Source organism: Lepidochelys kempii, chromosome 3 (genome assembly GCF_965140285.1).
Source record: "Lepidochelys kempii isolate rLepKem1 chromosome 3, rLepKem1.hap1, whole genome shotgun sequence".
NCBI lineage: Eukaryota > Metazoa > Chordata > Testudines > Cheloniidae > Lepidochelys > Lepidochelys kempii.
This window is the reverse complement of record NC_136382.1, coordinates 117,600,121-117,616,200: the sequence shown is the minus strand read 5'-3', so window position 1 is coordinate 117,616,200 and position 16,080 is coordinate 117,600,121.

Sequence of the window (16,080 nt, the reverse complement as noted above, 5' to 3'; positions counted from 1 at the left end):
GTAAGGTATGCAAAGTAGGGAGGAGAGTTCAGAGAACTTCTTTGTCCTGCATAAGCAGCCAAGCAAGATTCCTCCATAGCACCCATGTGTGCACTTGGGGATGTATTTAACTTGCATTCCAGCACACACATCATATCCCCAAGGTAATCAAGGTGGGCCATACACATTGTAAGGAGAGTGATCACTTTAGATAAGCTATTACCAGCAGGAGAGTGGGGTGGGGGGAGAGAAAACCTTTTGTAGTGATAAACACTCACTTTTTCATGCTTGGTGTGTATAAAAACATCTTCTGTATTTTCCACAGGATGCATCCGATGAAGTGAGCCGTAGCTCACGAAAGCCTATGTTCAAATAAATTGGTTAGTCTCTAAGGTGCCACAAGTACTCCTTTTCTTTTTGTATAGGTACTGGCACACAGTTGAGTATACCAACAATAATACTTGATTAGCACTTAACATGTTCTTGTATTTTACAACCACAAATCAATACTGTGTCATATATTAACCTACAGCAATGTTCCACTGGGAGATTTCTCTGCAAAATGAAATGCTTAGGTATATTCAATGCCCAGCTGCAGTGCTGCACCCTAGATTGGGTCGATTTCACTGACAATAGTGGCAACAGCTGAATCCCTGCCATGTGAGAGTGGTATAACCCTTTCCTGTGTCTGGGCCAACAAATAGAGACCAGCGTTCCTGTGAGCCATTCTTTTATTACAAGTGCTGTGATTACTGGAGCATACCCATTTCTGGGATGTAATACAACAGCTTTTTAACATTGCACTGCAATGCTCTGCCACAGCTTAGGACAGGAAATAAATATATAACTGCAGGTAGAATTTGGGTATGGAGAATATAATAATCTGAACAGCGATTTGGCCTGGGTGCCACGGTTAGCACTTCTAAACTTTTATTGTGGGATCTTTAAGGACTATAGGTGGTCTACATTTCGGTATTCTCTCTCACCCGGAAGATATCAAGTTAGCGCTTCACAGTGTTATGCTGGCATGCTAGTTCAGTACTGGTTTACAGAAAATTGAACCAACTGCTGAAATACCATCACTACTTCATGTATCGCTCTGAGTTTCTCATAAAGGACTCCTATCTATCTATCTATCTATCTATACCCTAATAAGGCCTGACTTTGCTTAGGCTGTGAGATCTAATGAGCTCACAACCTGATCTACCATGACTTTTGCTGAAAGAAATACATGTGTTTTTGAGACCCTAGGTTACAATCACCCAGATACTGAATCACAGGAATCAGACATTATGTGTATCTTTGTGATGAGACTCCATTCCTCGCTGCTGTTTATAATGTACAAAATATTTTCCAAGAGTACAGAATATAACCATATTTAATTCTTCTATTAACTTCATACACATATTTTGTGGTTACAGACTACAACTGTTACTCTGCTTTTTTCCCATAGTATAACTTCTACATTCAGCCACACTTTTTTGTTTCAGATATCTACTGTTGCTTTCTTTGTACAATATCCCTAGTGAATAGAAGTGGCATTCTCGTGATCTGACTCTGGTACAAATGAAAGCAGAATTGGGTCCAAAGTATTTGGTTTGAGCAGCCTCCATTGTGTGGGGTCATTGGTTATCTCATGTAGGGTTCTATGTGTAGTTACTGCCCTATGATGTAAAATAAATTGAAGCCGACTAATAACTAGAGGCAGAGACAATCCATGCCTGCCGACAGTTGGGGGACAGAGTGAGGGCATCCAGCTTCAGCAGTGTTACTGAGCATGCTCAGTCCAAGCCAAGCAACAAAACTGGGAGAGTGCGGGGGAGGCACACATCACATCACATCTGACTAGAGGAGCTTCAAAATTAATAATGTGATAATTAAATGTCAGTTATTTAACGTTTAGGAAATTTGATGGACCATCTTCTTCTTATTAATGTTCAGGTCACTGGCATTAGAAGGCTTTTGCCAACAGTGAACATTTAACTTGTGCTGTTGTAGTTCAGTACAATGTAACGTTGACTCTTTGATTAAGATTTAAATTAAGGGAGACATAATTCACATCAAAGTCAATTAAATCTTTGCAGTATCTGGTACAGAATGTGCTATTATAGCAAAAGAGTTTTTTAGCAATTTAATTTGATGTGTGAGGCTCAGAATTAATGAAGTATTCCCTTTAAATAGAGTAAAGGAGCTTCATATCAAAGAATACAGCAAAACTGAAAACTGAATCAAGCATTGACAGCAAACACTTTGCTGTGTTTAACTTTTACTTCTTTTAAGGAATACTTTGTTCTGAACTTATTTTGGGCTGATCATTTAGTTTATGTTGTTTTTGAGTGTTGACTGTTAAGAAAGCCCAGTAAATATCAAAACCAAATTAAGTAAAAGTTTCATACAGAAAAGGAAATACAAATTGAGGAATGATACAAGAATCATAATAGAGGGTCAGATTCTGAACCCTCCCTCACATGTGAGGGCATTTACATAAAAAACTGGTCCCACTGATGTCAATGTAAATTTACAGATTACAAGAACATAAAACAGTAGTTGAAAATTATTTCTCCTAACCTGCTAAAGTCTAAATCAATAGATTATAGAGTGATAGCAGAGTTAGAGATACAAAGATCTACTGGATTATCTATCGCATCCCTTGCTAATACAGGGTTATTACATATAGTATTTCTAACGTTACTGCAGTCTAGTTTTAAATGTTTAAAACAATGGGGTTTCCATCACTTCTCTTGGAATACAGTCTAGGTTTTTGGTGTTTTTCCTAGCACTGTTGCATATCTGCATAGGTTCTTACCTTGGTCAATCTTGTTTCTCTTAGTATTGACTCCTGCTATTTCATCTATGTTCTTCCGAGTGTATGAGTCCAGCATTGGACACAATAGTGCAAATGGTGGTTGAAGTAACCTCTTATAGACTGCTAGAATTACTTATTTTAATTCAGTCAATCCACAACATTATTTATGAGTGGATAGTATATGTGACATCAATAAGAAGAGAAGTACTTGTAGCACCTTAGAGACTAACAAATTTATTTGAGCATAAGCTTTTGTGAGCTACAGCTCACTTCATCGGATGCATTCAGTGGAAAATACAGTGGAGAGATTTATATACATAGAGAACATGAAACATAGGTGTTAACATACACACTGTAACAAGAGTGATCACTTAAGGTGAGCTATTACCAGCAGGAGAGCGAGGGAGAAAAAAACCTTTTGTAGCGATAATCAAGGTGGGCCATTTCCAGCAGTTGACCAGAACGTCTGAGAAACAATGGGGGAAAGAGGGGGGGAATACACATGGGGAAATAGTTTTACTTTGTGTAATGACCCATCCACACCCAGTCTCTATTCAAGCCTAAGTTAATTGTATCCAGTTTGCAAATTAATTCCAATTCAGCAGTCTCTCGTTGGAGTCTGGTTTTGAAGTTTTTTTTTGTTGAAGAAGTGCAACTTTTAGGTTTGTAATTGAGTGACCAAAGTGTGACTGTAATCAAGTGACCAGTTCTCTGACTGGTTTTTGAATGTTATAATTCTTGATGTCTGATTTGTGTCCATTTATTCTTTTACGTAGAGACTGTCCAGTTTGACCAATGTCCATGGCAGAGGGGCATTTCTGGCACATGATGGCATATATCACATTGGTAGATGTGCAGGTGAACGAGCCTCTTACAGGCCCAACAAAGAAAATAACAGAACGCTGCTAGCCGTCACCTTCAGCCCCCAACTAAAACCTCTCCAACATCATCAAGGATCTACAACCTATCCTGAAGGACAACCCATCACTCTCACAGATCTTGGGAGACAGGCCAGTCCTTGCTTACAAACAGCCCCCCAACCTGAAGCAAATACTCACCAGCAACCACACACCACACAACAGAACTACTAACCCAGGAACCTATCCTTGCAACAAAGCCCATTGCCAACTGTGTCCACATATCTATTCAGGGGACACCATCATAGGGCCTAATCGCATCAGCCACACTATCAGAGGCTTATTCACCTGCACATCTACCAATGTGATATATTCCATCATGTGCCAGCAATGCCCCTCTGCCATGTACATTGGCCAAACTGGACAGTCTCTACGTAAAAGAATAAATGGACACAAATCAGACGTCAAGAATTATAACATTCAAAAACCAGTCGGAGAACACTTCAATCTCTTTGGTCACTCAATTACAGACCTTAAAGTTGCAATTCTTCAACAAAAAACCTTCAAAACCAGACTCCAACAAGAGACTGCTGAATTGGAATTAGTTTGCAAACTGGATACAATTAACTTAGGCTTGAACAGAGACTGGGAGTGGATGGGTCATTACACAAAGTAAACTATTTCCCCATGTGTATTCCCCCCCCTCCGTCCCCCACTGTTCCTCAGATGTTCTGGTCAACTGCTGGAAATGGCCCACCTTGATTATCACTACAAAAGGTTTTTTCTCCCCCGCTCTCCTGCTGGTAATAGCTCACCTTAAGTGATCACTCTTGTTACAGTGTGTATGGTAACACCTATTGTTTCATGTTCTCTATGTACATAAATCTCCCCACTGTATTTTCCACTGAATGCATCCGATGAAGTGAGCTGTAGCTCACAAAAGCTTATGCTCAAATAAATTGGTTAGTCTCTAAGGTGCTACAAGTCCTCCTTTTCTTTTTGCGAATACAGACTAACGCGGCTGCTACTCTGAAACCTATCAATAAGAAGGTCTTCCTTTCTTACCTTAAGTACATATCTTCCCAATTTCCAGTACCTCTTAGTTCTCCCCACTTGTGTTCAACATGCCATTATATTCTTCAAAGAGCTAAATGGATACAAACATCTTTAGAGAACATTTTCACAGAAGTAGTGAAAAAAACCCTTTTGGTTTTGGTTACAATAGAAGCTCTTTGAGAGAGACTATTTTAAATTCTTTCAAGCTAGCCAAAAGGTAGCATATGCTGTGATTGTTGGATTTGTCCAGCCTTGCACTTTGAAACAATTACTTTTTGCCCATTGTTTGAACCTAATGAAATATCTGTAGCCGACATAGGCGGACATTTTCCGTGACTATGCCAAAAGCTGCATTATACAGATAAGCCCTGGAAGAGTACAGCTGAAGACAGTGTATCAGCCCTGGCAAAGAATCTTAGCAGTCATAAACAAATACAGCTTATATTGTCCCTATCTGGAAGTTAGCCCAACTGCTGCTGCCTTTGTGAACTAACATATACATTGTCCATACAGCTTTCTCTCTCTCATACTCTCACTTTCCTATTCAAAATAAAACATGGCAATACATGGGAACACTTCATTGCTGTGCTCTGATACTGCTAGTCACGTACTGTATGGATATATGTGTTTACCATAGATCACTCAACGGTCCCCGTGAGTCTCAATGGGCCTTTCCTCCCAATGAGTTTAATAATAATATTTTGGAGGTCAGAAAATATTTATTTAAAGATAACTCTGAAATATATTCTTATTCCTGTTTTCTTTTAATGCCCAGTAAATTTAAAAATACCTGTTCTATAACATTTCTCTCATGCATTTGTTTAGATTATGATTCCATTCAGATTTCTTAATAGGTTCCCCTCTCCCCAAATATTACTTCTTACTTGATTGTATTCGTTTTCACCTGCTATAAAAAACACCATGATTTTGCTAATGGAAAAATTGCATTTAAATACATGAAATGAGTATGCAGTATAGTAGGGACAGGAAATCACAAAGGAGTTTGTAGGTTTCTTGGCTCCAGGCACCCAATACAAAACTCTATAAATATACAGCCAAAAATGACTGGGTTTTTTTGCTTTCATTTAACCATTTACATGAGCTCTTCCCACAATGAGTAGCTCCAAAACTCCTGATGAGTACAGAGCAGGGGCTTCTAATATTTGTTCCCCTTGCATTCCAAGCCAATTTATCTCCCTCAGAGGTTGGCCTAGCCTATTGAACACATAGCTTATGTTGGTTTTGGATGTTATCTTGCTTCTAGAGCATGTAACTATCTGTCGTATAAAGGAATTGGGTAGTATCGCTTTAAATAGTTTGAACCGTCAAGTGGCCCTCACTGTCTTCTATATTTTAGAAGCCACCTGAAGCCTGTCAAGGCAGCAGTGGGTACATGTAGCTAGACCTTGCACATTGTATATGATTTAATAAGTATAGTTACTTAGACCCATTCCAGGGTGCAATCCAGACCAGTGAGGCATTGTGTCATCACCTGCCCTGCAACTCTTGCGTGTCTCATAATGCTTTGCAGTTGTAGCTCCCAAACTTGGCCACGCACAAACAGCGTGCAAGTCACAACCTCAGTGTCTGTCTACAGCTGCAATCCTTGTCCATCAATTCTGACTTCAGCAGCCTGTTGGCAACACATCGGCCACACTTTAGCTTGCTGGCAGACTTGGTCACTACCTGTTGTGTGACCCACCAACACCCTCCCAGTCCCAAATTTTCACGAAAAAACATGTGTTCTGCACGGTCCATCCTTTTTCTGGGCAGTTCAGATATTAGAGGGTCATTTCCCCTGTAAGGGGTCAATGTACAGCAGTTTATTACTTTAACTGAAGTTACCAAACAATTCAGTTTAAACACAACACTGTATTAGTTTTGATTAAAAAATAAAACAAATTGATTTAACCACAAAGAGAGATTTTAAGTGAGTACAAGCACAAGGTATTAAAGTCAGAAATGGTTACAAGAGAAAATGGTTCCTAGTAGCTGAAACTTAAACTAGACTCGATTCAAGGTAAAATCCTTACCATATGTTCCCAGCAACAGGGCTGATCAAATTCTCAGGTCAGAACCTCTCCAAAATCCAAGGGTTGGTTCCTTTGTCTTCTTAGGTGAAAGAGGTAGAGAGACCCTGGGCTGTTTTTGGCCCTCTCTTTTATAGTCCAATCACTCTTTATTATCCATTCTCCTGAAGATTACCCCTAGAAAAATTTCCTTCCCACTGTGAGGACAGAGACATGGAGTGTTATACTGAAAGAGGTTCTATGTGGTTGTTTGCTAAAATGCAGATTGATCTGTTCCTGCCCCCCTTCGTTGCCAACAGGTGATCACCAATCAATTTTGATGATACCTGGCTTGAGGCATTAGCTTGCCCTTTGTCTTTCAGCAAAAGGTTTACTCCACCCGCTGGATGCAGCTTCACGGATAGGACAGGGAAAGGATCCTTGGGAGTTTTGATTAAACTCACTGAGCTTCAAACACTTTTGTCAGTTTCTTTGATTTTATTTATATATTTGCAGAAAGAGGGGTTAGCCTAACTTAGTGACGCACAGATGCTCAAGTATTCAGGTTATTGACAGTATAAAAACCTAAGTAGATAAAGTACCTAAGACTAAAAAAACCAAATCCACTGATCTAGTTCGTCAAAACACAAGCAGAACAAACTAGCATGTTTTACGCAACTCTGGTTCTGTATCATATTTTATGTCAGAGCTGATAAAGGGGGAAAGGGAATGAAGTCAGAGCCCACTCAGCCTGGAAAAAAAAACAAACTCCGCTGTCTCCAAAATATAATTTCTCTGTTTTGTTAGCTTCCAAGCTGCTTACTGTGTACAGCCAGTGCCAAACGTATAATTAGTCTTGCTTGGAAATAGCACATTGGAGTAACCGAGCATGTTCATTTTGCATAATCAAAATTTAAATTCAATAAATATTTCAGTTCTGAAAAATAAAACAGAGGTAGGATAAAAAATTCTAAAGCAATGTATTAATCTGTCACAATATGATTTACAAAACATTGCATATGACTAGTAAATTCAAGCACTTTAAAGTAATGACCTAAGGCTTAATTGTACTTTTTATTTCACTTTCAGTTCACTTTATTAAACATATAAGTACTATATATTAATCCAGTGTTTCTCAACCTGGGATCGCAGGATGGGTTTGGGGGGTTGGGTCACCACAATCGGCATTAGGGGATGTCAAGCAAGGCAATTGCCCATGGTCCCATCCAACAGGGGGCCCTGCAAAGCTAAGTTACATGCTTCTGCCCTGGGTGGTGGGGCTCAGGCTTTGGCTTGAGCCTCGGGCAGCAGGGCTGAAGCATGTAATTTATCTTTGTGAGGCCCCCTGTGGCATAGGGCCCGGGCAATTGCCCTGCTTTCCATTGGATGAGACCCATCCCCTAGCAGCATTCATGAATATTATTCATAATTTATTTAAATATCATTAAGTCTTAGTGGGGGAAGAGGGGATGTCAGATTTTTTTTAAGTCCAAAGGGGGTTGCCAGCACAAAAAGTTTGAGAAACACTGTTCTAATCTGTAAAAGCAGCAAAGAAAAGTCTAATCTGTCATAGTTCTATTTTAGGCATATAACCCACTTGGATTGTACTCTCATATACTAGACAAAATTGGGTCTAGTCAGTTCTTGTATGGGAGACCTCCAATGAAAATCATGGTTGTTTGGCATTAAGTAGCACTGTTTCCCTTCCATTAGGCCTAAGATAATGCCATGACTGTGGTGCTAAAAGGCATTGTGTTGCTGGAGGGCCAGGGCCAGATGGCCACATTCTTATTTCAGTTAAACCAGTGTAAGTCTGGAATAACTGTGCTGATCATTATTGGAATAACTCTGGATTTACACTCCTGGCTGTCTTTAGGGTAAGTGATAAAATGGAAGTCGTGAACCCTTGTAATTATTAATGATTGACCCCATGGCTTTCTTTTCTTAAAAGAGTACAGTGTGATGCCTAGATTCCTAGCAAAATTCCCTTCATATGCAGTACATCCTACAAAAAGTTTTGAGATTCATAAGGAAGAAAGGTGTAATATGAATTTGAAGTATTGTGTTAAATACACAGCAAGCACAAGAACAGTCCAACTAATCTGATGGGGTGTTTTTTTCCCTGAAGTGCCACTCAAATGCTTCTGATTAAAAATTTGAATGTTAGTTCATAATTTTGGATAGTGACATGGGCTGTTTGTCTTTAAGCAAAAGAAAAGTCTATTTAAAAGATGTGTTACTGGTAGAAGGTTTTTGTGTGTGTGTTTTGTCACTGTCTTATTTGTAGCCCTCCTACCTAGGTTATATAGTGCCACATTCATCTGTGAAATCTGTTGTTGTTCATGCTGCTTTAGAACAGTGCCAGATGTGTGATGTTTTAAGACTTGGTTCTGGCTGGTAATCTTTTGTTCTCTAAGAACAAAGCTTCAGTTAGCTACGTCTAGGACGGATTTAGTTCTGTGTTTAAATAAGATTGGAAACTCCTTGGGAGTAGGAGGAGGGAGGAGAGGGAGAGAGAGAGAGAGATTATATATATGGATGATCGTGAACATGTTATTGGTCAAGTAATAAAAAATAAGTTCCAAAGCCCAGTCTTGAGTGTCAATCACATTCAGATGTTCTCATTCCAGAATTTCAAGATTATGAAGAATTCTACTGTTATACCAGTCTCTATCATCACTGACTGACTCCTTCAGGACAGGTTTCAGAGTAACAGCCGTGTTAGTCTGTATTCGCAAAAAGAAAAGGAGTACTTGTGGCACCTTAGAGACTCTATTTTTTATATATATATATATATATATATATAAATAAATATATTTATTATGCTCTAATAAATTGGTTAGTCTCTAAGGTGCCACAAGTACTCCTTTCCTTCAGGACAGTGGCTCTCAACCTTTCCAGACTACTGTGCCCCTTTCCGGAGTCTGATTTGTGTTGCATACCCTCAAGTTTCACCTCATTTAAAAACTATGTGCTTACAAAATCAGACATAAAAATACAAAAGTGTCACAGCACGCTATTACTGAAAAATTGCTGACTTTCTCATTTTTACCATATAATTATAAAATAAATCAAATTGGAATATAAATATTGCATTTCATTTCAATGTATAGTATATAAAGCACTATAAACAGGTCTTTGTCTGTATGAAACTTTAGTTTGTACTAACTCCACTAGTGCTTTTCATGTAGCCTGTTGTAAAATCAGGCAAATATCTAGATGAATGCCACAGAATGTCTGTACCTACTGTGGGCAGATTTGCGGTTCCAGGATTGGACTCCTGAGTCATCTCAGGCCCCAGATGTAAATCCATGGTAGAGAGCATCCTCAAATTAAGGGATCGCCAATCAATCAGCATCACCCCTGGAAGACCTCTACTTACTCCTTGTTGTGGAACACTGCTTTAGGAGATACAGGTCCAGCCACACTTGATTCATTAGTTGCCAGTCCCAGCCGAGGCTGTAGGTGATGAAGAGCACCTGGCCTGTATAAGGCCAGCAAGAAATCACCTGAAGGGAGAACTGGGGAGAGTTGCAAAAAATCCCATGAGTTAGGAGGGGAACTGAACAGAAAGGAACTCCCAGGAGAGCAACACTGAGATAGTGCTCTATAAGAGAGACAGAAGAGCCCAAGAACAGTGGTTTTCAAACTTTTTTTCCTTTTCAGACCCCCAACAAATTTCAAATGGAGGTGTGGACCCCTTTGGAAATTTTATATATAGTCTGTGGACCCCCAGGGGTCCATGGACCATAGATTGAAAACCATTGCCCTAGAGGGATGAGAGATTTTTTGAAAGACAGACCGACCCTCAGGAAGGAAGGCTATGCCTCAATCTCAAGCGAGGCACAAGACTCTTGGTTTGTGTGTTTGTTTTGATTTTAATACCCCAGATGAGGTGCACTCTTATGTGGATTTAGGGGACTCAGGTGAGCGTGGAAGAGCTTGGCTTATTTAGTCTAGCAAAAATAAGGCTGAGGGGGGATATGATTGCTCTCTATAAATACATTAGGGGGATAAATACCAGGGAGGGTAAAGAGCTATTTAAGGACAATGTTGGTGCAAGAACAGATGGGTATAAACTGTCCACAGATGGGTATAAACAGATTCAGGCTGGAAATTGGAAGGTTTCTATCAGAAGGGTGAGCTCTTGGAACATCCCTCTAGCAAGAGTTGTAGGGGCAAACAACTTAATTCATTTTGAGAAAGCTGGACTAATTTGTGGGTACAAATGTATGACGGGGCTGTTTGTGATGGTGGGGGCAGGGCTCAAACAGTCCTGGTGGTCACTTCGAGTTTATGGCCTTTGTTCCTAAAGCTCATGGCTTCAAGGTTTCATCCAGTGACCAGGAGGAGCCAGTAAAGGATCCTCCTCCCCAATGTATTCAAACAGGGATTTATTTTTTTTTAAGTCTCAGTCCTCTGAAGTATCGGGGATGACTATGGCTGGAGATGGGACATTCGGTTGGATGGACCAGGGCCCTGAAGTGGCATCAAACGTTCTCTCTTGGCTTTTTGGCTCTTGCTCACACGCTCAGGGTCTAACTGATCACTATATATGGATCAGGAAGGAATTCTCCCCCAGTCAGATTGGAAGTGACCTTGGGTTTTCTTCAGCTGCATGTATGTGTGAGGCACTTTCCAGGATTATCTAAGTATATCTCAATCACTTCCCTGCTATTGTCAGGACCCTTGGTATCTTGAGACTTAGAATTACCAGGGGCTCTACTTTAGGGCAGACTATTCAGTAACAGGTAAATTAACCCAGTGCCAGTAATTGAGAGACAAGAGCTAACCGCACCGCTTATTAACTGCCTAGGCTTTTGCCAGCCTTAATGTAGAATTTAAACAGTCCCTTTGGGGAACCCCAGTGCCTTTTGACACTAAGTGACAGACCCCTGTGATATTAGGCTCCCCCTTTCACCATAATATCAAGAAAATCCAAGTTTCTCAGTTCCTATAGGACCAGACACAAACCACAGGTCAGTTCCTTAGATCTCCCTCCTTCATCCAACAAGGCGACGCTCAGTCCAATCCTATAATAAACGTATTTAGGATTTATTAAGTGAAAATGAAGCAAGAGATGTTTGCACAATGCTAAGAATATTAAAGACAGACAAATACATAATTTGGTTATTTTATAAAAAAAAACTTCTGTTCAAGGTCTTATAGATTCAGCTTCTGAGGTTTATCCCAGCTGTGGCAGCTCGAGGTCCTTTATCTGGCTGACAAAATCCTTGCCTCTTAGGATCCAGGCTGGTAAAAAGAACCCTGTTTCCTCCTACTAGTCAGCTTTTATCTGAAAACCTGCCATGTGACAGTTCTGACTCCAGGGCTCACAGATGCAAAAGGTGATGGTGGGGGAGTCCATGAGGTAATTCTTCGGTGATGTCCTCCTGCGTGACTCATCTCTGGATGGGAGTTTCCCCTTGTCCCATAAATTGGTTTTACCTACTGTATTGAGAATTGAGGAGCCTCTTCTGGACAAATGGCTTTTTAAATGGGTATCAATTGGCCACTTTCCCCTAAGAGGGGTAGCCCTTGCTATAGCCAAAACTCAGTAATTAATGGCTCTGGTTATCAAGTGGTCTGCCCCAGTCATGTCCACATATTACTCTTAGCATGAGAACTACAGAGATTAGCACATGAGGATTAGTTGTCCATTCCCCAGTATTTAGGAAAGTCCAAAGTATATATTTACTGCAATTTTAACAAAATAATTAAGCCTGACAGACTCTCTGGAGATATATAGGCTTAGAGTTGGCCTAAGCCTCCAGTGTCACAGCAAGGGCCTCAAGCACAGGTGCATCTCAGTCCCTCCTATTCTTTGCCTGTGGCACAGTCTAAGCTCCAGTGGGCTGTAATACTTTACTCTAATTTTGGTTGTTGGGTCAGTGTGCGGGTGCTGGGTGGTGTTGGTGGCCTGTGAGGTCAAACTAGATGATCTGGTGGTCCCTTCTAGCCTTAAAGTCTCTGATTCAGCTGGAGGGCTAAGTCACCTCAGCAACTGAACACTCTGAAAGCTGTGAGAGTTGATGACTACCTAGGATAGAATCTGAGGTTGGGCCTGCAGTAACATGCCATGCCATGCTGTAAAGAGCTATGACGGAGTGCACTCTGCAAACATCCTTTTGTGGAACGACAACAGTCCTTCTTCAGGCAGCTACTCTGGGTCCTCTCCCTCTCACCAGCTAAATGCAGCTATGTGGCTTTTTTTTTTTTGTCTTTGAATTAATTACTTTTGTATAGGGCCTTTATCTCATTAATGTATTCAACTACACACTTTCAACAGCCAATTTCTGTATGAATGAGAGACAAATTGGCAGCCTAAAGACAAGTGGCAATATGCCATCTGGGATGGGCAGTGTCAGAGGCTGGTGTCTGCCTACCTGGCAGTCGCTCTGAGTACTGTACTTTCACTCGAGGTCAGACTCAGTCAAACAATGTAAGATTCTGTCCCCAACAAACCTAGCAGCAATGTTGCCCAGTTTTGGAGGGAGCACAGAAGCAACTGTTTTCCTGCTGGCAAAAGCCACCTATTTTGTGAGAAAGCATTGAGCAGGGAGGAGGAGAGGGGTGGGAAAACTCCATCTCTTTACCACTCCAAAAGCTACTAGAGGATTGGAGGAGGATTGTTAGTTCTCCTTTCCCCTCAGTTATACTTTGTTTTGTTTTTCCCCTTCTCCTCAGTCCTCTCAATGGTTTTATACCTTCAGGCAACTTAAAGGCATCCACAGATCGGACATTAAGGGCAGAGAGTAGGAGACAAAATAAAGTACACAGAGGAACCTGGCCCTCATCTTCCAGAGAGAGAAAACTCATTTCAATAATAATGTTTTAGGGCTGCTGGGGCCCCATCCTTCTAGGCTCTTCTGATTTCTTACTCCTCCTTCCCAAGCCATCAGCATTTCCACTGCTGAGGAAGAAAGAGGGGAACCTGGAGCTGAAGGCAGTGTAAGATGTCCCATAAAAAATGGGATAGCCTGCATTTCTGGGATGATAGGCATGTCCTGTGTTCTGGTTTAGGACAGTGTAGCTTCTGGAGAGTGCAGGATCCAGAGAGGAGAAAAAGAGCTGGCTAGCTGGCTGCTCCAGGAGCATATGGCTCAATACTACTACAGAAGAGCAGAGAGAGGAGGAAGCCCCCAGGAACTCCTGGGTGGGGTTTTGTTTGTTTTCAAGGGAACAAATCTTTGTTTTGAAAATGAGCACAATCTTGAGTCAAGAACTATTCTGAGAGGGGTGGAAGTAAGGCAATTTCCTCCCCCATGATACATCAATATTGGAATTGTCAGTGCATTGCCATGTTTTAATTTCTTGTGATCATAAGCTTTTACTCCCCCTCCTACTAAATACCCCTGTCTTAAAAACACCTTGGGATGGGTTCCCCCAAGGATGCCACCTGGAACTGAGATACCACTGACCCCCTCAACCCACCAACCTAGGTTCCCTTTACATTGTACTGGTGTGACCAGTCTGCCAAGCCTTCTCCCAGGCTCCAGCACACATATAGGTAAGGACACACCAAGCTGCAGCACAGACAGATGCTGTGATCAGCTCTGCATGGGGAGGCTACAGCTAAGGAACTGCCCAGCTACTCAAGTGCACATCCTCCTCTGGAATTTAAGCCTCAAATTATACCATCTTGTGCTGCACAGAGATCTGTACAGTGTAAGCTCATGAAAGTTGCTCCCTCCCTCAATATGGAGAAGGACATTGAACAGCTTTCTGCCCCAAGTTATGACACCCACACACTGGTTTTAGACAAAGGAAAAATAAGTTTAACTACAAAAGATAGATTTTAAGTGATTATAAAGGATAGCAAACAGATCAAAACAGATTACCTAGCAAACAAAACATGCAAACTAAGCTTAATATACTAAGCCTGAGATTGGATATGAGTAGGAAATTCTCACTCTAAAATGATGATTCAAGAAGGCTGCAGAGATTCTTAAGGAGCCAGCTGCACTAACCTACAGTTTAAAAACCCTAGGTGTTCCTTTCACAGGCTAAAAATCCCTTTAGCCTTGGTCCAGCACTTCCCTCCCCCCACAGTTCAGTCCTTGTTCCTCAGGTGTTTCCAAGAGTCTCTTTGGGGTGGGGAGTCAGTGAAGAACCACGATGATGTCATTCCGCTGCATTAAATAGCTTTTGCATATGGCAAGATGGAGTCCAAGATGGAGTCCAGTACCAGGTGACCTGGTTACATGTCCCTGTAGTGCCATAGCAGCCATGAGTCAGAGGCTGTTTACAGCATTCTCAGGAAGGCTTCCTGGTGGAGATTAGCTTCTTCTAAAGTCTATTGTTTTCTCCTAATGGCTTATCAACCTGAATGGGCCCTTCCCAGCCAGCCATCTAGACTGACTGTCTTGTGCCTAGTGGGCGTTCCCCAAGTGTAAACACATTTTAATACAGATACATAGTCAATATTCCTAGCTTCAGATACAAAAATGATACATGCATACAAATTGGGTAATTATCCAATAAATCATAACCTATCCAATGGTCTCACATGACCCATCTTGCATAAAATACATTATAGTTATGCCATATCATATCATAATATCTCTATGAAGAATATGGGATGTAGTGTCACACACCCCAAAGCTCATCAGGTCCCTATCTGCTGAGGATTTCAATCCCCAAACATTTATAATCTGTGTCCTGTGAGCTGCCAATCTGGTGGAGTTCACAAGTTCCGCAGGAAAAGAACTCCTCACCTACCACTGCAATACACTTCAAACTCAGATTGTTCTTTAAAGGCATGGGATTCTTTATTGCCGCAGGTAGTACACACCTGCGATGCAAAGCAGAGACAGACTCAGGGCTCTGTACAGAACAAGGTTCAAACTATAGTGCCTGACCCTATCCACAACAACCCCAGCCAGCAAGGGTCATGAGAGTCTAGGAATCACCATCTTTGGGACCACAGTGGGGAGTGTCCAAAAAGTTCACCCACTGTGAAAATTTTAGTTATCAGTATAACTGCATTGCCTTTTGTGTATGCCTTACACAAAGATTAGAGCTTTGAGGGAGTGGAGAATCACTTTGACATCAAAAGGACTGCCCCTGAGCACCCTCTGTCAGATTAATTTTCCTCCTTCTCCCTGGTAACAAATAAACTAGAGAAGCCAGTCAGCTTTCTCCATCTTCCCCCTGGTAGCTTGAAGGATGGGGTCAGGGGAAAGGCCAAGAAGTACTAATTGGAAGGGTGGGGTCAGGCCTGCATAGCCTGCAGAAGGAAGAGAGGAATGTTGTTGCCCTCTTAACAGTGCTTGGAGAGAAGGGATTCCAGCTTTTCTATTGATTCAGGTTCCATCATCATTAATTTAGACCACTAAACTGCTGTCAGATAATTACTTTACTTAGAATCATA